This window comes from Rhinopithecus bieti, unplaced genomic scaffold (assembly GCF_001698545.2).
Source record: "Rhinopithecus bieti isolate Rb0 unplaced genomic scaffold, ASM169854v2 scaffold_14232, whole genome shotgun sequence".
Lineage (NCBI taxonomy): Eukaryota > Metazoa > Chordata > Mammalia > Primates > Cercopithecidae > Rhinopithecus > Rhinopithecus bieti.
In genome coordinates, this window is record NW_016807906.1 from 1 (window position 1) to 18,586 (window position 18,586).

Genomic DNA, 18,586 nt, shown 5'->3' on the forward strand with positions numbered 1-18,586 from the left:
GATCCTTGAGGAATCGCCACACTGTCTTCCACAATGGTTGAACTAGGGAATTGAGCAATGAGAACACTTGGACACAGGAAGGGGAACATCACACACCGGGGTGTCGTGGGGTGGGGTAGGGGGGAGGGATAGCATTAGGAGATATACCTAATGTAAATGATGAGTTAATGGGTGCAGCACACCAACATGACACATGGATACATATGTAACAAACCTGCACGTTGTGCACATGTACCCTAGAACTTAAAGTATAATAAAAAATAATTAATAAATAAAAATAAAAAAAGATGGTAAATTTTATGTGTAGTTTACCACAATTAAAAGTAAAAAATAATGTTCTATCTCAGATATAAAACTCTACATCTTTGGCTTTTTAAAAGATAACAATACAGACAAAATAGAAAACAAAATCTAATTTTCCAGTATTAATGTTCACATTGAAGTCAATGGGAAGTATTCTATTTTTGGGTTTTTTTCCCTCCATAGAAGGTAATTACATACTTAGGAACTTTCGATGGTTAAAAAACGGGAGGGGTTGAGAAAAAGAAATACATAATAAGGAACACATACTGTAAAATGTTCTTGCATTTCAAACTAGTATAATGATTAACATATACATAGACTTTTGGATCTGAGTTTTTTTCAGGGACACATTTGTTTACAATTAAAATGTGGTTTTATCTCCTTTATACACCTTGAATTCAGTCATGTTCCTGAGCAGTCATCAAACTATTCTTTTTTTTTTTTTTTTTTTTTTTGAGATGGGGTCTCACTCTGTCACCCAGGCTGGAGTGCAGTGGTGCGATCTTGGCTCACTGCAAGCTCCGTCTCCCGCGTTCACACCATTCTCCTGCCTCAGCCTCGCGAGTAGCTGGGACTACAGGCGCCTGCCACCTCGCCCGCTAGTTTTCTGTATTTTTTAGTAGAGATGGGGTTTCACTGTGTTAGCCAGGATGGCCTCGATCTCCTGACCTTGTGATCCGCCCGTCTCGGTCTCCCAAAGTGCTGGGATTACAGGCTTGAGTCACCGTGCCCGGCCCATCAAATCATTCTTACATCCAGCCTGAGCTTCTCTCCCTGAAAATGTTGTTTATTGGAAAAGAAAAAGGAAGTTGCCTTGAGTCAGCCAACCTTGGCCATTGCACTGCTTTCACTAGAGCTGTTTTTATTTAATGTATCTATAAAGCTTTCCTCCCTTCATAATGTTGTTGCTCTGTCTTCCTGAATTCATCAAACCAGTCCCATTTTAATCCTAGTAACAAGTAGAGGCGCACCATCTCAGCCTAATACCTGGTGTGGATGACGAGTCTTGGGAACTTACTGGAATTGTTGGAAGATATGTCACTGTTTAGTAATGCACATGGTTGTGAATATTGGGTGCAGTGAGACTGCAGGCTCAATTCGTCATGTTCTTTGTCCCAGTTGTGTCCTGCAATTAGCATTTCTTCGTTTTTTTGAGACAGGGTCTCACTCTGTCGCCCAGGCTGGAGTGCAGTGGCATGATCACAGCTCACTGCAACCTTGACTGCCAGGCTCAGGTGATCCTCTCACCTCAGCTTCTCAAGTACATGGGACTACAAGCACACACCACTATACCCAGCTAATTTTTGTATTTTTTGTAGAGATAAGATTTCACCATGTTGCCCAGGCTGGTCTCGAACTCCTGGGCTCAAGCAGTCCACCCACTTTGGCCTCCCAGAGTGCTGGGATTACAGGTGTGAGTCACCACACTGGGTTGCAGTTAGTATTTGTGATGTTAGAAACTAAAAGTGCTGGTAAGCCTTGGAAAGAAAAATCCTGTGGTCTCTGAGAGCTTCAAATTTAATCTTGGCCTCATTCCCTAATCACATCGGAAGAAGAGAATCTGTGAAAAATGGAAGTGATCAAAGGACGATGGGGTCCCAGGAGAAGGAAATCTCATGCCTTCTGATCTATTCACAGCTTTGACCTGCAGACCTTAGCTATGGGAGGAATAGACTAAAAACAAACTTTGTCACTGTTGTTATTGTTTTAGAGATGGGGTCTCACTCTATCACTCAGGATGGAGTGCAGTCTCAGTTCACTGCAACCTCTGCTTCCCAGGTTCAAGCGATCCTCCCACCTTAGCCTCCTGAGTATCTGGGAATACAGGTGTGTGCCACCACACCCAGCTAATTTTTGTAATTTTTGTAGAGACTGGGTCTCTCTATGTTTCCCAGGCTGGTCTTGAACTCCTGGACTCAAGTGATCATCCACCTCAGCCTCCAAAAGTGCTGGGATTACAGGCACAAGCCACTGCATCTGGGAAAGCAAATTTCTTATTTTGCAACTTGGCCTTGGGGCCTGAGTGCCAGGCTATGATTGTCTGTTTCCTCTTTGGAGTGGGGAAATGTGTGAGTTGAAGCACCAGTCACATACACACATATCTGTATGCATTTCTGTACAACCCAAGAGATCCAACTTTAATAGGGGGAAAAGGAAATCAGAACGTAGAGGCGGCCTGCTGTTTACCAGTAACTTGTAATCAACATGTCATTGAGTCCTATCTGCAATGGGTGTGTGTATGAGTTAGCTATTGCTGCATAACAAACCATCCCAAAACTTAATTAGCTTATAATTGAGCTGGTTAGCAATTTAAGCTGGGCTCAGCTAGGCCATTCTTCTGGTCTCAGCTCAGCTCCATGTGTGTGGTGTGTGTATGTGTGTGTGTTTTGCTCTGCTTCTGGGGGTGAGCTGGCTGCCAACTGGGGTACCTTGGTTCTCCTGCTTATGGTATCTCTTCCTCCAGCAGGCTAACATGGGCTTGTTCTCATGGAGATGAAAGCATTCTGAAAGAAAAAGCAGAAGCATTCAAGATCTTTTGAGTCTAACCCTGAAACTGCCACACTGTCATACTCTCTGCATTCTGTTGGGCAGAGTAAATAAGGCCAGCCCAGATACAAGACTTGGGGAAACAAATTGTGTCTGTTTATGGGAGCAGCTATAAAATCTCATTGCAAAGGTCATAGATAGGGAAGTATGAAGAATTGTTCTTATTTTTTCAATCAGTGTCATTATGCCTTTTCTTGCAGATGAGGTTTACCTAATTTTTCCAGATCAAATTCAAAACCTTGAAGTTACTAAGTGACTAGGTTGTAACTCAGTAGTATCAACTATACTTGACTCCAAAGCCCAGACACCTCTATAGACCACAGTATTCATACATCTCCCCTATTCCTTCAAGATTCTGGAGAGTGACACTTCTGTAAATGCCCATCTAGGGCTCTTCACTTATACCCATTGGGTATTAATTCCCTCCAGAGAAAGCTGAACTGTCTTGGAAGAACTTAAAATAACTTAGGGAAACAGCTGAGGGCTGAGTTTAGAAATCAAGGCTCCAGCAATATATTTTTTATTTCTAATTATAGGGGAAATTTGAAAACACATATAGTGCACTCCATATGTTTGCAAATTCTTTTCGTCCATTTTTAGTATTTGTAGGCTATTTATGATTTTCAAAGCAAGCTAAATCAAACGGTGCCTGAAACAACCTCTTACTCTGAAAAGCAAGCAGCATAAAGATAGATCTGCTGAGAAGACATTTCCACCTGCTGCAATTTAGACAAACAGCTGACTGTGTATTGAAGCAGTCCTTTGATTTTCACAGGGCAAAGCTGTTTCCAAGACCCCAAACTGAGGAACTGCCATGGGGCACACATGGAAATCGCACACAGCTAATGCATCCCTCACTCTGAACCAGTGGTCCATATCCATGGCTGCACATTAAAATCACCTGGGGAGCTTTTAAAATTCCCAAAACCCAAGTTACAACAGACCTATTAAATTGGATTCCCTGGAGTGGGACCCAGGCAACAGTGTTGTTTAAAGCTCTCTATGTGGTTCTATTGTGTGGTCAAGGCTGAAAAGCCACTGCTTTAAACCAGCATCTTTTGATGAACTAGTTGCAAATAATTTCTCAAATAAATGTAAAATGCTTGCTGCTGAATTGTAGGCTTTCAGTCTTATCTGTGGTACCTACTTACTGTCTTTGTACAAACCAACCTCTGCTGCTTGTTTTGTTCCTGGTTCAACCCAGTTCCATGGGTATTGAGGGCATTTTATGTGCAGAAGAGTGTGGTAGGTGCCATGGCCTTGGTGAGCATCATTGTTGGGGAAGGACTTTGCTGGGAAAAAAAATTGTATTATAAAAACTCAAAACCATGCCATTTACCAAACTGAGGCAAAAATACAAATATCTGGGTGGTCATCTGAGAAAACATGAATAGATACCTTGGAATTTTAATATCTGTCTGATGACACCATAAGTGAGTGTATTCCACTTTTTAAAAAAATTCTGCTGTTATTCTCAGATACTGAGTTAGGATTTTGTGTCAGCATGATGCTGGCTGGCCTCATCACTTGGGTTTGGAAGTGTTCTCTTCAATTTTTAAAAAGAGTTTGAGAAGATTGGTGTTCTCCATTAAAGGTTTGGTAGAATTCACCAGTGAAGCCAACAGGTTCAGGGCTGTTTGTTTGTTTTTGGTCAGGAGGTTTTTGATTACCCATTCAGTCCCTTTAATTATGGATCTATTCAGATTTTGTATTTCTTTGCAATTCAGTATTTTGTGTCTCTAGGAATTTGCCCATTTTATCTAGGTTGCTCAGTTTGTTGGCATACAGTTGTTCATAGTGCAGTCTTATAACCCTTTTTATTTCTCTAGAATTGATAGCCATGTCCCCACTTTAATTTTGATTTTAGTAACTTGTTTCTTCTGTCTTTTTTTCTTAGTCAAACTAAAGGTTTGTCAATTTTGTTAATCTTCTTGAAGAACTGACTTTTGGGTTTGTTGATTTCCTTGTGTTTTTCTATTCTCCATTATTTATCCCTGCTCTAATCTTTACTATTTCCTTCTTCTACTAACTTTGGATGTAGTTCTTTTTCACATTTCTTAAGTTGTAAAGTTAGGTTACAACTTACTTTTGATTTGAAATCTTTCTTCCTTTTTAATGTAATATAGCTATAAATTTCCCCCTTAGGATTGCTTTCGAAGTGTCTCATAAGTTTTAGTATGCTGTTTTCATTTTCACTGGTCTCTATACTTTCTAATTTCCCTTGATTTCTTCTTTGACCTATGGTTGTTTAAGAATGTATTGCTCAATTTTTCAGTTTTCCTTCTATTATTGATTTCTAACTTTGTCCTGTTGTGGTCAGGGAAGATACTATGTATGACAGCTATCTTTTTTTTTTTTTTTTTTTTCCCCCAACACAGGGTCTCACTCTATCCCCCAGGCTGGAATGCAGTGGCCCTATCTTGGCTCACCACAGCCTCCACTTCCCGGGTTCAAGCGATTCTCCTGCCTCAGCCTCCCGAGTAGCTGGGATTAAAGGTGCATGCCACCACGCCCAGCTAATTTTTGTATTTTCAGTAGAGATGGGATTTCACCATGTTTGCCAGGATGGTCTCGAACTCCTGACCTCATGATCTGCTTGCGTTGGCCTCCCAAAGTGCTGGGATTACAGGTGTGAGCCACTGCCCCTGACCTGATATCTATCTTTTTAAGTCTATCAAGACTTAATTTGTAGTCCGACATATGCTCTATCCTGAAGTATGTTCCATGAGCACTTGAGAAAACTGTTTATTTTGTTGTTGTTGGGCAGAGTTTTCTGTATGTTTGTTAGGTCTGGTTGGTTTATGGTGTTGTTCATGTCTTCTATTTCCTTACTTATTTCTGCCTGATTATTCTGTCTGTTATTGGGTGGGATATTGAAGTCTGCAATTGTAAAACTGCTTGTCCCTTCAATCTGTCCATTTTTATTTCCTATATTTTGATGGTATATAATCAGGTATGTAAGTGTTTATAATTGTTATTTCTTCTTCCTGTATTGAAACTTTTGTTAGATAATATGCTTCTTTTTTTTTAATTTTTAAAATTTAAAGTCTATTTTGTCTGATACAGTATAGCTTTCCATGATTTCTTTTTTTTTTTTCTGTTTGCATGGAATACCATTTTCTATCTTTTCACTTTCAACTTATTTTGTTGGAGGGACTTCTGTCATTTTGCTATTTGTTTTCCATTATGTTGGTGCAAAAGTAATTTCAGTTTTCACCATTACTTTTATTTTTATTTTATTTTATTTTTTTGAGATGGAGTCTCCCTCTGTCACCCAGACTGGAGTGCAGTGGTGCAATCTCGGCTCACTGCAACCTCCTCCCGGGTTCAAGTGATCTCTCGCCTCAGCCTCCTGACTAGCTGGGGTTATAGGCGCCTGCCACCAACCCCGGCTAGTTTTTGTTTGCTTGGTTGGTTGGTTGGTTGGTTTTTTGGTTTTGTTTTTTTTTTTTTTTTTTTTTTTAGATGGAGTCTCACTCTGTCACCAGGCTGGAGTGCAGTGGCACGATCTTGGCTCACTGCAACCTCCGCCTCCTGGGTTCAAGGGATTCTCCTGCCTCAGCCTCCCAAGTAGCTGGGACTACAGGCATGCGCCACTATGCCCAGCTAATTTTTGTATTTTTAGTAGAGACAGGGTTTCACCGTGTTGGCCAGGATGGTCTCGATCTCTTGACCTTATGGTCCGCCCGCCACAGCCTCCCAAAGTTTTGGGATTACAGGCGTGAGCCACCGTGTCCAGCCGCCCCACTAGTTTTTGTATTTTTAGTAGAGAGGGGTTTTCTCATGTTGCCCAGGCTAGTCTTGAACTTCTGACCTCAGGTGATCCACCCTCCTCAGCCTCCCAAAGTGCTGGGACTGCAGGTGTGAGCACTGCGCCCAGCCTTTTGCTATTACTTTTAATATATGCCTGAGAGCATTGTGTCCCACATTTCTGCATTCCTGTCTTCTTTTGTATTTAGCTGACTTTTTTGTGGTGAAATTTTTAATTTCCTTTTTTTGTTGGTATATATAGTTATCTTTTTTTGGGGCGGGGGTGGTTACCACCAAGGGGATCACATTTAATATCTGAGTCTGTTCATTTAATTATTGCATAGTATTTAATGATAGGAACATACTGCAATTTGTCCATTCTAGTCTTGATGATCATCTTGTTTTTTAATTAATAAACTTTATTTTTTAGGGCAATTTTAGGTTTACAGAAATATTGAGTATTTCTGTATTATTGAGTAGAGAGTACACAGAATTCTCATGTAACCCTACCCCGTACCAGTTTTATATTTAGCCATTCTAACTAGGTGTGTAGTGGTGTCTCATTGTTTTAATTTGCAGTTCTCTAATACCATATGATGTTGGGTGCTTTTTAATATGGTTATCTGTCATCTGTATATTTTCTTTGGTGATGTGTCATTTGCAAATATTTTTCTCCCACTCTGTGGCTTGTCTGTTCATTTTCTTAATGGTGTCTTTCACAAAGGAGAAATTTTAATGCAGTCAAGCTTACCAATTTCTTTCTTTCATGGATCATGCTTTTGGTGGTATACTAAGAAGTCATTGCCAAACATAAGGTCATATATATTATTTCCTATGTTACATTTTAGGAGTTTTATAGTTTTGCATTTTTCATTTAGGTCTGCAATCCATTTTGAATTAATTTTTCTGAAGGATATCTGTCTAGATTCGTTTTTTTTTTCTTTTCTGTGTTTTGTTGTTGTTGGTTTTATTGTTGTTGTTGTTGTTTGGCATGGGGATGTTTGGTTGGGCCAGCACCATTTGTTGGAAAAACTATCCTTTCTCCATTGAATTGCCTTTGCTTCTTTGTCAAAGACCAGTTGACTCTATTTGTGTAGGCCTATTTCAGAGCTTTCTATTCTGTTCCATTGATCTGTTTTTCTGTTCTTTCAGCAAATTGCCTTGCTATTTGGGGTCTTTTGTGGTTCCATTCGAATTTTAGAATTGTTTTGTCTATCTCTGTGAAGAATGCCATTGTGATTTTGATGAGGATTGTACTAAATCTTTGCAATGTTGTATGGACATTTTAACAATATTCATTCTCTCTATCAATGAGCATGGGATAGCTTTCCATTTATTTGTGTCTTCTTCAGTTTCTTTCATCAATGTTTTATAATTTTCAGTGTATTGATCTTTCACCTCCTTGTTAAATTTATTCCTAGGTATTTTTTATGCTATCATAAATGGGATTGTTTTCTTGATTTATTTTTCAGCTAGGTCACTCTCTAGGTTTTGTATGTTAGTTTTGTATCCTGCAACTTTACTGAATTCATTTATTAGTTTTAACAGGTTTTTTCGAAGGAGTCTTTGGGGTTTTCCACATATATGATCATGTCATTTGCAAACAGATAATTTTACTTCGATTTGATTTGGATGTATTTTATTTCTTTTTCTTATATGATTGCTCTTGATAGTATTTCTAGTACTCTGTTGAATAGAAGTGAGTAGAGTGAGTATCCTTGCCTTGTACCAGATCTTAAATGAAAAACTTTCAGTTTCTTCCCATTGATTGTGGTGTTAGCAGTTGGTTTTTTAATAAATGGCTTATGTTGAACTTTCCTTCTTTACCTAAACTGTTGAGAGTTTTTATTGAGAATGGTTGTTGAACTTTGTCAAATGCTTTTTCTGTGTTGATTGAGATAATCACATAGTTCTTGCCTTTCAGTATGTTCATGTGATGCATCACGTTGATTTGCATGTGCAAACCACTTTTGAATGCCAGGGGTAAATCACACTTGGTCATAGTATATGATCTTTTTGATGTGTTGTTGAACTTGGTTGGCTAATATTTTATTGAGGATTTTTGCATCAAAGCCCATCAGAGACATTGACTTATAGTTTCCTTTCCTTGTGGTGTCTTTGTCTGGCTTAGGTATCAAAGTGATGCTGGCTTTGTAAAATGATTTAGGAAGTATTCCCTCTAGCTTTATTTTTTTGAAAAGTTTAAGAAGTTTTTTGTTTTTTTTTTTTTTGTTTTTTGTTTTGTTTTGTTTTGTTTGTTTTGAGATGGAGTCTTGCTCTGTCACCCAGGCTGGAGTGCAGTGGCAAGATCTTGGCTCACTGCAACCTCAGCCTCCTGGGATCAAGTGATTCTCTTGCCTCAGCCTCTTGAGTAGCTGGGATTACAGGTGTGCACCACCACACCCAGCTAATTTTTGTATTTTTATTAGAGACGGGGTTTCACCATGTTGGCCAGATTGGTCTCAAACTCCTGACCTCAAATGATCCACCCACCTTGGCTTCTCAAAGTGTTGGGATTACAGGTGTAAGCCACTGTGCCTGACCAAGAAGTATTGTCATTAATTCTTTTTTGAAGGTTTGGTAGAATTCAGCTGTGAAGCTATCTGGTCCTGGGCTTTTCTTTTTTGGGAGACCTTAAATTATTACCTCATTCTTGTTTGGTATTTTCTTTTCAGGCTTTCTATTTCTTCTGATTCAACCTTGGTAAGTTGTCTTTTTCTAGGAATTTATTAGTTTCCTCTAGATTAATATTTGCTGGCATACAATTGTTCACAGCAGTCCCTTATGATACTTTTAATTTCTTTTCTTTTCTTTCTTTTTCATTTTTATTTTTGAGACAGGGTCTTGCTTTGTCACCCAGGCTAAAGTGCAGTGGCGTGATGACAGCTCACTGCAGCCTTGACCTCTCAGCTTAAGTGATCCTGCTGCCTTAGCCTTCTGAGTACCTGGGACTACGGGCATGTGCCACCACACCTAGCTTATTTTTGTATTTATTGTAGTAATGGGGTTTCACCATGTGACCCAGGCTGGCTCTTGACACCTGAGCTCAAGTAATCTGCCTGCCTCGGCCTCCAAAGTGCTGGGATTACAGGCAGGAGCCACTGTGCCTGGTGATCCTTCTTATTTCTGAGACATCTGTTGTAATGTCTCCATTTTCATATTTGATTTTACATGTTTGAGTCATCTCTCTTTTTTTCCTCAGTGTAGCTAAAGGTTTGTTGATTTTATTTATTTATTTATTTTTTAAAAACAACGGTTTTATTGACTTTTTTCCATGATTTTCTGTGGTCTATTTGATTTATTTTGTTCTGATCTTATTTCCTTTCTTCTGCTAACTTTGGGATTAGTTTGTTCTTTTTCTAGTTCCTTGAGACATAATGTTACACTATTTGGGATCTTTCTTCTTTTTTAATGTAAGCACTTATTGTTATAAACTTCCTTCTTAAAACTACTTTTGCTGAATCCTGTAGATTTTGGTATGTTGTGTTTCTATCATTGTGTCAAGATTTTTTTTTAAATTGAGACAGAGTCTCACTCTGTTGCTTAGGCTGGAGTGCAGTGGTGCAATCTTGGCTCACTGCAAACTCTGCCTCCCAGGTTCAAGCAATTCTCCTGCTCAGTCTCCTGAGTAGCTGGGATTACAGGCATGTGCCAGGATGCCCAGCTAATTTTTGTATTTTTAGTAGAGACGAGGTTTTGCCATATTGGCCAGGCTGGTCTCAAACTCCTGACCTCAAGTGTTCCTCCTGCCTCAACCTTCCAAAGTGCTGGGATTACAAGCATGAGCCATAGCACCTGGCCTATGTCAAGATATTTTTACATTTCCATTTTGATTTCTTTTTTGACACTTTGATTGTTCAGGAGCATGTTGTTTAATTTCTATATATTTGTGACTTTTCCAAAATTCCTCGTTTTAATTTTTTAGTTTTATACCATTGTGTTCAGAAACAATACTTGATATCATTTTTATCTTCTTAAATTTGTTAAGACTTGTTTTGTGGCCTAATGTATGGTCTATCCTGGAGATATTTCATATGCACTAATAGAAGAATGTATATTCCGCTGCACTTGGATAAAAAATTATTTATATATATAATGTTAGGTCCATTTTGTGTAAAGTGTAGTTCAATTTCAGTATTTCTGAGAGGTGAGGCCAACTGGACTTCCTGGGTTGAGTAGGGACTTGGGAAATTTTCCTGTCTTACAAGAGGATTGTAAACCACACCAATCAGCGTTCTGTATAACGCACCAGTCAGCACTCTATAAAACGCACCAATCAGCAGGATTCTAAAAGTAGCCAATCGTGGGGAGGATTGAAAAAAGGGCACTCTGATAGGACAGAAATGGAACATGGAAGGGGACAATAAGGGAATAAAAGCTGGCCACTTCAGCAGCAGCGGCAACCCACTTGGGTCCCCTTCCACACCTTGGAAGCTGTATCTTTTCACTCTTCACAATAAACCTTGCTACTGCTCATTCTTTGGGTTCATTCCACCTTTAAGAGCTGTAACCCTCATCATGAAGTTCCACGGCTCCATTCTTGAAGTCAGCGAGACCATGAACCCAATAGCAGGAACCAACTCTGGACACATCTTGGGGGCTCGTCGAGGATATTGCCATGCGGTGAGTACCACTGAACTCCTTTCACTTGCTTTTCTGTCCTATTTTTCCTTAGAATTTGGGGGCTAAACACCAGGCACCTGTCAGCCAGTTAAAAGTGACTGCTCGACTAAAGACACAATGTGTCAGCCTTTCTGGGAAAGGGCTGTCTAACAACCCCCAACTTTTCGGAGTTGGGAGTGTTGGTTTGCCTGGAACCAGCTTCTGCTTTTCCTGCACTTCTGGGCTGAGCCAAGGGTCAACAGAGAGGAAAGCCATTCAGCTCCAGGGTCCTGACAAAATGTTGGTTGACCCTGCAGACTTGAGTGGAGCTCTCAAAGTTATGTTGCCCAAGCAAGACTCACCTATCTATCCTATCTATTCTGACCCTTGCCTCCTGGGTCCTAATGCCTGTCAGACAAATTACCTCCTGCCTCTCTTCTCTGAGGCTAATCCTGCTTCTAAAAACCACTTCCTGTCCCTGGTGCCCTTCTAGTTTCTCTTATAAGGATGATTTCTAATATAAATTTCTGACTCTGTTCCCTTCTTTAGGCACCTGGGCTCACCAACCAGAAAGAGCCAAATTCTTCAATGGGAAATAGGTGCCCTGAGGAGCATAATTTTTGCCCAAAGCCCCATCGGTGGGGTGGACTATCTGGAATTTTAGGATCCTTCCTTAGAGTAGGAGGCCTAACGAAGGCTATTCCCAAAGCTAGGATATGGGGAGCCTCAGAAATTATAGGCTCCAAAATTGGGGGGGATGTCCTTCCTATTCATATGATGAGAAGTGAGGACAAAAGGCATCACTGTCCCAACCCTGGAGATCCCTTCCCTCCCTCAAGGTATGACCCTCCACTCCATTTTGAGGCATATCATCTTTATAGGACAAAGGTAAGCTCCCAATACCAACAAGAGAAAACAATTAGGACTCTAACAAACAGGTTTTCAAGAGTGTGTTGGTAAGGGCCACTAAATCTGACCTTTCTCAGTCCTCTTTGTGGTCTAAGAGGAAAGGCAAGGGTGCAGGTTTTCGAGAATGCGTTAGTAAGGGTCACTAAATCCAACCCTCCTCAGTCCTTTTTGTGGTCTAGGAGGAAAACAAGTGTTTCCACTGCTGCTTTGGTAAGCACAACTATTCCAAACAGCAGGGTCAGGGACCCTTGCAGGTTCTTGGGCAGAGGTGGAGTGCGCTGATAAACAGACCAAAACCTTGGGCAATTTTTTTTCTGTTTTAGATGGGAAACACTCAGGCATCAATACGTTTACCCTTGAAATGCATCCTAAGCCATTGGGACCAATTTGACCCACAAACCCCGAAAAAGAAACAGCTTATTTTTTTCTGCATTACAGCCTGGCCCCAATATTCTCTTTCTGATGGGGAAAAATGGCCACCTGAGGGAAGTATAATTACAATAATATCCTGCAGCTTGAACTTTTCTGTAGGAGGGAAGGCAAATGGAGTGAAATACTTTATGTCCAACCTTTCTTTTCATTGAAGGATGATCCACAACTATGCAAATCTTGCAGTCCACATTCCACAGGAGGACCTCTCAGCTTACCCCCATATCCTAGCCTCCCTAAAGCTCCCCTTCATAAATTAATGATGAGCCTCCTCTAATCTCCCCCACCCAGAAGGAAACAAGCAAAGAAATCTCCAAGGGACCACAAAACCCCCCAGGCTATTGGTTATGTTCCCTTCAAGCTGTAGAGGGAGGGGAATCTGGCCCAACCCAGGTACATGTCCCCTTCTCCCTCACTGATTTAAAGCATGTCAAGGTAGACCTTGGGAAGTTTTCAGATGATCCTGATAGGTATATAGATGTTTTACAGGGTCTAGGGCAAACCATCGACATCACTTGGAGAGATGTCATGCTATCGTTAGATCGAATCCTGGCCTTTAATGAAAAGAATGTGGCTTTAGCTGCAGCCTGAGAGTTTGGAGATACCTGGTATCTTAGTCAAGTAAATGATAGAATGACAGCCAAAGAAAGGGACAAATTCCCTACCAGTCTGCAAGCTGTCCCCAGTATGGATCCCCACTGGGATCTAAACTCAGATCATGGGGACTGGAGTTGTAAACTTCTGCTGACCTGTGTTCTAGAAGGACTAAGGAGAATTAGGAAAAAGCCCATGAATTATTCAATGATGTCTCCCATACTCAGGGAAAAGAAGAAAATCCTACCACCTTCCTTGAGTAGCTACATATACCCCCCTGTCACCAGACTCCCTCGAGGGTCAGTTGATCCTAAAAGATAAGTTTATGACCCAATCAGCCACAGATATCAGGAGAAAGCTTCAAAAGCTAGCCCTGGGCCCTGAACAAAATTTGGAATCATTATTAAACCTGGCAACCTTGGTGTTCTATAATAGGGAACAAGAGGAACAGGCCGAGAAGGAAAAGTGAGATAAGAGAAAGGCTGCAACCTTAGTCATGGCCCTCAGACAAACAAACCTTGGTGGTTCAGAGAGGACAGAAAATGGATCAGGCCAATCACCCGGTAGGGCTTGTTATCAGTGTGGTTTGCAAGAGCACTTTAAAAAAGGTTGTCCAATGAGAAACAAGCCTCCCCCTTGCCCATGTCCACTATGCCAAGGCAATCACTGGAAGGCACACTGCCCCAGAGGACAAAGGTTCTCTGGGCCAGAAGCCCACAACCAGATGATCCAACAACAGGACTGTAGTTGCCCTGGGCAAGTATATCAGTTCGTGTCATCACCCTCACTGAGCCCCAGGTAAGTTTAACCATTGAGGGCCAGGAAATTGACTTATTCCTGGACACTGGTGTGGCTTTCTTAGTGTTAATCTCCTGCACTGGATGGCTGTCCCCAAGGTCTGTTACCATCTGAGGAATCCTGGGACAGCCTGTAACCACGTATTTCTCCCACCTCCTCAGTTGTAATTGGGAGACTTTGCTCTTTTCACATGCCTTTCTTGTTATGCCTGAAAGTCCCAAACCCTTATTAGGGAGGGACGTATTAGCCAAAGCTGGAGCTATTATCTATATGAATATGGGGAACAAGTTACCCATTTGTTGTCCCTTACTTGAGGACGGAATCAACCCTGAAGTCTGGGCATTAGAAGGACAATTCAGAAGGGCAAAAACTGCCTGCCCAGTCCAAATCAGGCTAAAAGACCTCACTACTTTTCCTTATCAAAGGCAATATCCCTTAAGGCCTGAAGCTCATAAAGGATTACAGGATATTGTTAGACATTTAAAAGTTATAAGGCTTAGTAAGAAAATGCAGCAGTCCCTGCAACACCCCAATTCTAGGAGTACAAAATCGAATGGTCAGTGGAGACAAGTGCAAGATCTTAGGCTCATCAATGAGGCAGTAATTCCTCTATATGCAGCCGTACCCAACCCCTACACCCTGCTCTCTTAAATACCAGAGGAAGCAGAATGGTTCACTGTTCTGGACCTCAAGGATGCCTTCTTCTGCATTGCCCTGCACTCTCCCAGTTTCTCTTTGCCTTTGAGGATCTCACAGACCACACATCCCAACTTACATGGATGGTCTTGCCTCAAGGGTTTAGGGATAGCCCTCATCTGNCTGGGCATTAGAAGGACAATTCAGAAGGGCAAAACTGCCTGCCCAGTCCAAATCAGGCTAAAAGACCTCACTACTTTTCCTTATCAAAGGCAATATCCCTTAAGGCCTGAAGCTCATAAAGGATTACAGGATATTGTTAGACATTTAAAAGTTATAAGGCTTAGTAAGAAAATGCAGCAGTCCCTGCAACACCCCAATTCTAGGAGTACAAAATCGAATGGTCAGTGGAGACAAGTGCAAGATCTTAGGCTCATCAATGAGGCAGTAATTCCTCTATATGCAGCCGTACCCAACCCCTACACCCTGCTCTCTTAAATACCAGAGGAAGCAGAATGGTTCACTGTTCTGGACCTCAAGGATGCCTTCTTCTGCATTGCCCTGCACTCTCCCAGTTTCTCTTTGCCTTTGAGGATCTCACAGACCACACATCCCAACTTACATGGATGGTCTTGCCTCAAGGGTTTAGGGATAGCCCTCATCTGTTTTGTCAGGCACTGGCCCAAGATCTAGGCCACCTTTCAGGTCCAGACACTCTGGTCCTTCCATATGTGGACGATTTACTTTTGGCTACCAGTTTGGAAGCTTCATGCCAGCAGGCTACTCTAAATCTCTTGAATTTTCTAGCTAATCAAGGGTACAAGGTGTCTAAATTGAAGGCCCTGCTCTGCCTACAAGTCAAATATCTAGGCCTCATCTTAGCCAGAGGAACTATGGCCCTCAGCAAAGAATGAATACAGCCTATACTGGCTTGTCCTCACCCTAAGACATGAAAACAGTTGTGGGGGTTCCTTGGGATCACCAATTTTTGCTGACTATGGATCCCCAGATATAGCGAGATGGGCCAGGTCCCTCTATACTCTAATCAAGGAGACCCAGAGGGTAAATACTCATCTAGTAGAATGGGAACCAGAGGGAGAAACATCTTTCAAAACTTTAAAGCAGGCCCTAATACAAGCTCCTGTATTAGGAGGAGGACTCCCACAGGACAAAACTTCTCTTTATACATCACAGAGAGAGCAGGAATAGCTCTTGGAGTCCTTACTCAGGCTCATGGGACAACCCCACAACCAGTGGCATACCTAAGTAAGGAAATTGATGTAGAAGCAAAAGGCTGGCCTCACTGTTTATGGGTAGTTGTGGCAGTGGCCATCTTAGTATCAGAGGCTATCAAAATAATACAAGGAAAGAATTGTATTACTCATCTGGACTACTCATGATGTAAATGGCATACTAGGTACCAAAGGAAATTTATAGCTATCAGACAACTGCCTGCTTAGATACCAGGCACTACTCCTTGAGGGACCAGTGCTTCAAATATGCATATGTGCATCCCTCAACCCTGCTACTTTTCTCCCAGAGGATGGGGAACCAATCGAGCATGACTGCCAACAAATTGTAGCTCAGACTGATGCCACTTGAGAGGATCTCTTTGAAGTCCCCTTAACTAATCCTGACCTTAACCTATATACCGATGGAAGTTCATTTGTGGAGAATGGGATGTGAAGGGCAGGTTATGCCATAGTTAGTGATGTAACAGTACTTGAAAGAAGCCTCTTCCCCCAGGGACTAGCAGCCAGTTAGCAGTACTACTGCTATTTACCTGAGCCTTAGAACTGGGAAAGGAAAAAAGAATAAATGTGTATACAGATAGCAAGTACATTATCTAATCCTGCATGCCCATGCAGCAATATGGAAAGAAAGGGAATCCTAACCACTGGAGGAACTCCCATTAAATACCACAAAGAAATCATGGAGTTATTGCACACAGTGCATAAACCCGAGGAGGTGGCAGTCTTACACTGCCGAAGCCATCAAAAAGGTGAAGGAGAAAAGGCAGAAGGAAACCATGGGGCAGATGCTGAGGCCAAAATTGCTGCAAGGTGGAACCTCCCATTAGAAATACCTACAGAAGGACCCTTGGTATGGAACAACTGTCTCCAAGAGATTAAGCCCCAGTATTCCTCAACCAAAACAGAATGGGGACTTTCATGGGGGCACAGTTTTCTCCCCTCGGGGTGGTTAACAACAGAAGAGGGAATGGTACTCATACCCGAAGCCAGCCAGTGGAAAATACTTAAGAACCTCCACCAAACTTTTCATATAGCTATTGAGAACAATCATCAAATGGCCAAATCCTATTTACAGGGCCAAATCTCCTCCGGACCATCCAACAAGTAGTCAAAGCCTGTGAGGTGTGCCAAAGGAATCATCCCTTGGTCCATTGTAAGGCCCCTCTGGGGGAACAAAGAATAGGGCACTATCCTGGAGAGGACTGGCAGTTAGACTTCACCCATATGCCTAAGTCAAGGAGATTTCAATACTTGTTGGTCTATGTTGATACCTTTACAAATTGGAAGCCTTTACAAATTGGAAGCCTTCCCCTGCAAGATAGAGAAGGCTCAGGAAGTGGTTAAAGTCCTAAATCATGAAATAATTCCTAGATTTGGGCTTCCCCAAAGCTTGCAAAGGGAAAATGGTCTGGCTTTTAGAGCCAGTAACTCAGGGAATTTCCAGGGCGCTAGGGATACAGTACAACCTTCACTGCTCCTGGAGGCCACAATCCTCAGGGAAGGTCAAGAAGGCAAATGAAACACTCAAGAGGCACTTAAGGAAACTAACACAAGAAACTCATCTCCCATGGCCTGCCCTCTTGCCCATGGCCTTGTTGAGAATCCAAAATTCTCCTCACAAAATGGGACTCAGTCCATATGAAATGCCATATGGACGACCTTTTCTCACAAATGACCTCTTACTTGATCAGGAAGCCGCCAACTTGGTCAACGATATAACTTCCTTGGCAAAATATCAACAAAACTTTAAAAATCTACCCAAAGGATGTTACAGAGGCAAGGAAACAGAGTTGTTCCAACCGGGAGATCTATTGTTGATCAAGTCCCTCCCCTCTATGGATTCCCTGTGGGAAGGACCATACTCGGCAATCCTCTCTACCTCCACTGAAGTTTAGGCAGCAGGAGTGGAATCTTGGACTCATCACACCCGAGTTAAACTTTGGACACCCCCAGAGGAACCTGCGGGACCGTCAGCTCAGGAGTCCCAAGATCAGCCAGACTAGCCTCGATACACCTGTAAACCATTGGAGGACTTGCATCTCCTATTTCTGAAGGGAACATCCCAGACTAAAAAGGCTCCTACAGCTGATCCTGAGGAAAAACCCCTTCCTACTTTAAAAAAATAAGTGAAACCCTACACAATCTTTAACACCTCTCTTTGCCCCTTTAATGGAATACTTTTACTGTTTCATCACATTATTAAGCAGTATACTAACCATACTCTTTGCAGTAGGACTATATACTATAGCTCCTGCTGGGACGAAAATCCTAGTCACATCAACCTTTATTCTATCATCCTTCCTTCTGACAGCAATTACTCCTATCTTTAACTCAGACTGGATAAAATGATCTTATTTTCCAAGGCACCCGCTTTTCCTTCCTACTTACTCTTTGCCTATCTATCCCTCCTGCTTCCTTGGCTACCCCACATAGTCACCCCTCCCCTTCTCTAGCTCCTAATTACCTCTACAAGACTCTCAACTTAACCCACTGTCTGTTAAATCAGTCCAATCTTTCCCTGGCAAATGACTGTTGGCTTTATATCCCTCTATCAGCCACTGCTTACGTTGTCACTCCCATTCCTGCAAAAACTGGGTCTTTACTAACTTAACCTACCACCCCCGTTATGAAGGAAAGGACCCTTTCCAACTTCTAAATATGCAATCAGTAGCCAACTGCCCCATCTCTGATAGGACCAAAAATACCCTAACAGGATGCACAATCCAGTTTTTACACTCTTACATTTCCAACCTCACCTATTACAC